This window comes from Pongo pygmaeus, chromosome 9 (genome assembly GCF_028885625.2).
Source record: "Pongo pygmaeus isolate AG05252 chromosome 9, NHGRI_mPonPyg2-v2.0_pri, whole genome shotgun sequence".
Classification (NCBI taxonomy): domain Eukaryota; kingdom Metazoa; phylum Chordata; class Mammalia; order Primates; family Hominidae; genus Pongo; species Pongo pygmaeus.
Window position 1 is genome coordinate 11,394,722 of NC_072382.2, and position 7,117 is coordinate 11,401,838.

The following is a 7,117-nucleotide window of genomic DNA, read 5'->3' on the forward strand; positions in this document are numbered from 1 at the left end:
AATTGTAGTATTAGATTAACCTTTGATTCCTGAGTGGCCAAGTGGTCACCCTTGGTGTGAAGTTGTCCGTAATGCCCCTCCTTACCATGAAGCAGCCAGAAAGATCAATAACCAGATTCCCCATGATTGAGGAGCTGATAGATAAAATGGTCGGGGGGGGGGGCGGGCACTGAAACTGGCCCAATTGTCCCATAGAACTGATGTTTATTGTTTCTTTGAATAAACATAGAAATTGATCATCCCAGTCTTTTTTTTTTTATGTTAAATGTAGAGTTTAATTGAGCCCAAAGCTTGAGGATGGCTACCCAGGAATATTGATTCAAGTTGCCCTGAATATGCACTCCTATTAGTAGCAGTTACAAGTGTGGTGGGTCTTTCTTTCTTTTTTTTTTTTTTTGAGACGGATCTTGCTCTGTTGCCCAGGATGGAGTGCAATGGTGCCTTCACAACTCACTGCAGCGTCGACATCCATGGTTCAAGCGATCCTCCTTTTTGACTTCACCCTCAAGAGTAGCTGGGACTACAGGGGCACACCATCATGCCTGGTTAATTTTTTTTAATTTTATTATTATTATACTTTAAGTTTTAGGGTACATGTGCACAACGTGCAGGTTTGTTACATATGTATACTGTGCCATGTTGGTGTGCTGTGCCCATTAACTCATCATTTACGTTAGGTATATCTCCTAATGCTATCCCCCCCCACTCCCCACACCCCACAACAGTCCCCAGTGTGTGATGTTCCCCTTCCTGTATCCATGTGTTCTCATTGTTCAATTCCCACCTATGAGTGACAACATGCGGTGTTTGGTTTTCTGTCCTTGCAATAGTTTGCTGAGAATGATGGCTTCCAGTTTCATCCATGTCCCTACAAAGGACATGAACTCATCATTTTTTATGGCTGCATAGTATTCCATGTTGTATATGTGCCACATTTTCTTCTTTATATTTTTATTATTATTATACTTTAAGTTTTAGTGTACATGTGCACAATGTGCAGGTTAGTTACATATGTATACATGTGCCATACTGGTGTGCTGCACCCATTAACTCGTCATTTAGCATTAGGTATATCTCCTAATGCTATCCCTCCCCCCTCCCCCCACCCCACAACAGTCCCCAGAGTGTGATGTTCCCCTTCCTGTGTCCATGTGTTCTCATTGTTCAATTCCCACCTATCAGTGAGAATATGCGGTGTTTGGTTTTTTGTTCTTGGGATAGTTTACTGAGAATGATGATTTCCAATTTCATCCATGTCCCTACAAAGGACATGAACTCATCATTTTTTATGGCTGCATACTATTCCATGGTGTATATGTACCACATTTTCTTAATCCAGTCTATCATTGTTGGACATTTGGGGTGGTTCCAAGTCTTTGCTATTGTGAATAGTGCCGCAATAAACATACCTGTGCATGTGTCTTTATAGCAGCATGACTTATAATCCTTTGGGTATATACCCAGTAATGGGATGGCTGGGTCAAATGGTATTTCTAGTTCTAGATCCCTGAGGAATCTCCACACTGACTTCCACAATGGTTGAACTAATTTACAGTCCCACCAAGAGTGTAAAAGTGTTCCCATTTCTCCACATCCTCTCCAGCACCTGTTGTTTCCTGACTTTTTAATGATTGCCATTCTAACTGGTGTGAGATGGTATCTCATTGTGGTTTTGATTAGCATTTCTCTGATAGCCAGTGATGGTGAGCATTTTTTCATGTTTTTTGGCTGCATAAATGTCTTCTTTTGAGAACTGTCTGTTCATGTTCTTTGCCCAATTTTTGATGGGGTTGTTTGTTTTTTTCTTGTAAATTTGTTTGAGTTCATTGTAGATTCTGGATATTAGCCCTTTGTCAGATGAGTAGGTTGTGAAAATTTTCTCCCAATTAGCCCTTTGTCAGATGAGTAGGTTGCAAACATTTTCTCCCATTTTGTAGGTTGCCTGTTCACTGTGATGGTAGTTTCTTTTGCTGTGCAGAAGCTCTTTAGTTTAATTAGATCCCATTTGTCAATTTTGGCTTTTGTTGCCATTGCTTTTGGTGTTTTAGACATGAAGTCCTTGCCCATGCCTATGTCCTGAATGGTAATGCCTAGGTTTTCTTCTAGGGTTTTTATGGTTTTAGGTCTAACATTTAAGTCTTTAATCCATCTTGAATTAATTTTTGTATAAGGTGTAAGGAAGGGATCCAGTTTCAGCTTTCTACATGTGGCTAGCCAGTTTTCCCAGCACCATTTATTAAATAGGGAATCCTTTCCCCATTTCTTGTTTTTCTCAGGTTTGTCAAAGATCAGATAGTTGTAGATATGCGGCATTATTTCTGAGGGCTCTGTTCTGTTCCATTGATCTATATCTCTGTTTTGGTACCAGTATCATGCTGTTTTAGTTACTGTAGCCTTGTAGTATAGTTTGAAGTCAGGTAGCATGATGCCTCCAGCTTTGTTCTTTTGGCTTAGGATTGGCTTGGTGATGCGGGCTCTTTTTTGGTTCCATATGAACTTTAAAGTAGTTTTTTCCAATTGTGTGAAGAAAGTCATTGGTAGCTTGATGGGGATGGCATTGAATCTATAAATGACCTTGGGCAGTATGGCCATTTTCATGATATTGATTCTTCCTACCCATGAGCATGGAATGTTCTTCCATTTGTTTGTATCCTCTTTGATTTCATTGAGCAGTGGTTTATAGTTCTCCTTGAAGAGGTCCTTCACATCCCTTGTAAGTTGGATTCCTAGGTATTTTATTCTCTTTGAAGCAACTGTGAATGGGAGTTCACTCATGATTTGGCTCTCTGTTTGTCCGTTTTTGGTGTATAAGAATGCTTGTGATTTTTGTACATTGATTTTGTATCCTGAGACTGCTGAAGTTGTTTATCAGCTTAAGGAGATTTTGGGCTGAGATGATGGGGTTTTCTAGATATACAATCATGTTGTCTGCAAACCGGGACAGTTTGACTTCCTCTTTTCCTAATTGAATACCCTTTATTTCCTTCTCCTGCCTGATTGCCTTGGCCAGAACTTCCAACACTATGTTGAATAGGAGTGGCGAGAGAGGGCATCCCTGTCTTGTGCCAGTTTTCAAAGGGAATGCTTCCAGTTTTTGTCCATTCAGTATGATATTGGCTGTGGGTTTGTCCTAGATAGCTCTTATTATTTTGAGATATGTCCCATCAATACCTAATTTAGTGAGAGTTTTCAGCATGAAGTGTTGTTGAATTTTGTCAAAGGCCTTTTCTGCTTCTATTGAGATAATCATGTGGTTTTTGTCTTTGGTTCTGTTTATATGCTGGATTACATTTATTGATTTGTGTATATTGAACCAGCCTTGAATCCCAGGGATGAAGCCCACTTGATCTGGTGGATAAGCTTTTTGATGTGCTGCTGGATTTGAGTTGCCAGTATTTTATTGAGGATTTTTGCATCAATGTTCATCAAGGATATTGGTCTAAAATTCTCTTTTTTTGTTGTGTCTCTGCCAGGCTTTGATATCAGGATGATGCTGGCCTCATAAAATGAGTTAGGGAGGATTCCCTCTTTTTCTATTGATTGGAATAGTTTCAGAGGAATGGTAACAATTCCTCCTTGTACCTCTGGTAGAATTTTGCTGTGAATCCATGTGGTCCTGGACTCTTTTTGGTTGGTAAGCTAGTGATTATTGCCACAATTTCAGAGCCTGTTATTGGTGTATTCAGAGAGTCAACTTCTTCCTGGTTTAGTCTTGGGAGGGTGTATGTGTCAAGGAATTTATCCATTTCTTCTTGATTTTCTAGTTTATTTGCATAGAGGTGCTTGTAGTATTCTCTGATGGTAGTTTGTATTTCTGTGGGATCGGTGGTGATATCCCCTTTATCATTTTTTATTGTATCCATTTGATTCTTGTCTCTTTTCTTCTTTATTAGTCTTGCTAGTGGTCTATCAATTTTGTTGATCCTTTCAAAAAACCAGCTCCTGGATTCATTAATTTTTTGAAGGGTTTTTTGTGTCTCTATTTCCTTCAGTTCTGCTCTGATTTTAGTTATTTCTTGCCTTCTGCTAGGTTTTGAATGTATTTGCTCTTGCTTTTCTAGTTCTTTTAATTGTGATGTTAGGGTGTCAATTTTGGATGTTTCCTGCTTTCTCTTGTGGGGATTTAGTGCTATAAATTTCCCTCTACACACTGCTTTCAATGTGTCCCAGAGATTCTGGTATGTTGTGTCTTTGTTCTCATTGGTTTCAAAGACCATCTGTATTTCTGCCTTCATTTCGTTATGTACGCGGTAGTCATTCAGGAGCAGGTTTTTCAGTTTCCATGTAGTTGAGCAGTTTTGAGTGAGTTTCTTAATCCTGAGTTCTAGTTTGACTGCACTGTGGTCTGAGAGACAGTATGTTATAATTTCTGTTCTTTTACATTTGCTGAGGAGAGCTTTACTTCCAACTATGTGGTCAATTTTGGAATAGGTGTGGTGTGGTGCTCAAAATAATGTATATTCTGTTGATTTCGGGTGGAGAGTCCTGTAGATGTCTATTAGGTCCACTTGGTGCAGAGCTGAGTTCAATTCCTGGGTATCCTTGTTAACTTTCTGTCTCATTGATCTGTCTAATGTTGACAGTGGGGTGTTAAAATCTCCCATTATTATTGTGTGGGAGTCTAAGTCTCTTTGTAGGTCACTCAGGACTTGCTTTATGAATCTGGGTCCTCCTGTGTTGGGTGCATATATATTTAGGATAGTTAGCTCTTCTTGTTGAATTGATCCCTTTACCATTATGTAATGGCTTTCTTTGTCTCTTTTGATCTTTTTGAAGTCTGTTTTATCAGAGACTAGGATTGCAACCCCTGCCTGTTTTTGTTTTCCATTTGCTTGGTAGATCTTCCTCCATCCTTTTATTTTGAGCCTATGTGTGTCTCTGCACATGAGATGGGTTTCCTGAATACAGCACACTGATGGGTCTTGACTCTTTATCCAATTTGCCAGTCTGTGTCTTTTAATTGCAGCATTTAGTACATTTGCATTTAAAGTTAATATTGTTATGTGTGAATTTGATCCTGTCATTATGATGCTAGCTGGTTATTTTGCTCATTAGTTGATGCAGTTTCTTCCTAGCCTCAATGGCCTTTACAATTTGGCATGATTTTGCCGTGGCTGGTACCAGTTGTTCCTTTCCATGTTTAGTGCTTCCTTCAGGAGCTCTTTTAGGGCAGGCCTGGTGGTGACAAAATCTCCCAGCATTTGCTTGTCTGTAAAGGATATTATTTCTCCTTCACTTATGAAGCTTAGTTTGGCTGGATATGCAATTCTGGGTTGAAAATTCTTTTCTTTAAGAATGTTGAATATTGGCTCCCACTCTCTTCTGGCTTGTAGAGTTTCTGTCGAGAGATCAGCTGTTAGTCTGATGGGCTTCCCTTTGTGGGTAACCCGACCTTTCTTTCTGGCTGCCCTTAATGTCTTTCCTTCATTTCAACTTTGGTGAATCTGACAACTATGTGTCTTGGAATTGCTCTTCTCGAGGAGTATCTTTGTGGTGTTCTCTGTATTTCCTGAATCTGAATGTTGGCCTGCCTTTCTAGATTGGGAAGTTCTCCTGGATAATATCCTGCAGAGTGTTTTCCAACTTGGTTCCATTCTCCCCGTCACTTTCAGGTACACCAATCAGACTTAGATTTGGTCTTTTCACATAGTCTCATATTTCTTGGAGGCTTTCTTCATTTCTTTTTATTCTTTTTTCTCTAAACTTCTCTTCTAGCTTCATTTCATTCATTTGATCTTCCATCACTGATACCCTTTCTTCCAGTTGATTGCATCAGCTCCTGAGGCTTCTGCATTCTTCACATAGTTCTCAAGCCTTGGCTTTCAGCTCCATCAGCTCCTTTAAGCACTTCTCTGTATTGGTTATTGTAGTTATACATTCGTCTAAATTTTTTCAAAGTTTTTAACTTCGTTGCCTTTGGTTTGAATTTTCTCCTCTAGTTCAGAGTAGTTTGATCATCTGAAGCCTTCTCTCAACTTGTCAAAGTCATTCTCCGTCCACCTTTGTTCTGTTGCTGGTGAGGAACTGTGTTCCTTTGGAGGAGGAGAGGTGCTCTACTTTTTAGAGTTTCCCATTTTTCTGCTCTGTTTTTTCCCCATCTTTGTGGTTTTATCTACTTTTGGTCTTTGATGATGGTGATGTACAGATGGATTTTTGGTGTGGATGTTCTTTCTGTTTATCAGTTTTTCTTCTAACAGACAGGACCCTCAGCTGCAGGTCTGTTGGCATTTGTTGGTGGTCCACTCCAGACCCTGTTTGCCTGGGTATCAGCCGCAGTGGCTGCAGAACAGCAGATTTTTGTGAGCCACGAATGCTGCTGTCTGGTCGTTCCTCTGGAAGTTTTGTCTCAGAGGAGTACCCAGCCATGTGAGATGTCAGTCTGCCCCACTGGTGGGTGCCTCCCAGTTAGGCTGCTCCAGGATCAGAGGTCAGGGACCCACTTGATAAGGCAGTCTGCCCATTCTCAGATCTCCAGCTGCATGCTGGGAGAACCACTGCTCTCTTGAAAGCTGTCAGACAGGGACATTTAAGTCTGCAGAGGTTACTGCTGTCTTTTTGTTTGTCTGTGCCCTGACCCCAGAGGTGGAGCCTACAGAGGCAGGCAGGCCTCCTTGAGCTGTGGTGGGCTCCACCCAGTTCGAGCTTCCTGGCTGCTTTGTTTACCTAAACAAGCCTGGGCAATGGTGGGCGCCCCTCCCCCAGCCTCACTGCCACCTTGCAGTTTGATCTCAGACTGCTGTGCTAGCAATCAGTGAGACTCCATGGGCATGGGACCCTCTGAGCCAGGTGTGGGATATAATCTCTTCGTGTGCTGTTTTTTAAGCCCATCAGAAAAGCACAGTATTAGGTTTGGAGTGACCCAATTTTCCAGGTGCCATTTGGCACCCCTTTCTTTGACTAGGAAAGGGAACTCCCTGTTCCCTTGTGCTTCCCGAGTGAGGCAATGCCTCGCCCTGCTTCGGCTCATGCATCACACATGGTGCGCTGCACCCACTGTCCTGCGTCCACTGTCTGGCACTCCCTAGTGAGATGAACACGATACCTCAGATGGAAATGCAGAAATCACCCATCTTCTACGTCAGTCAAGCTGGGAGCTGTAGACTGGAGCTGTTCCTAT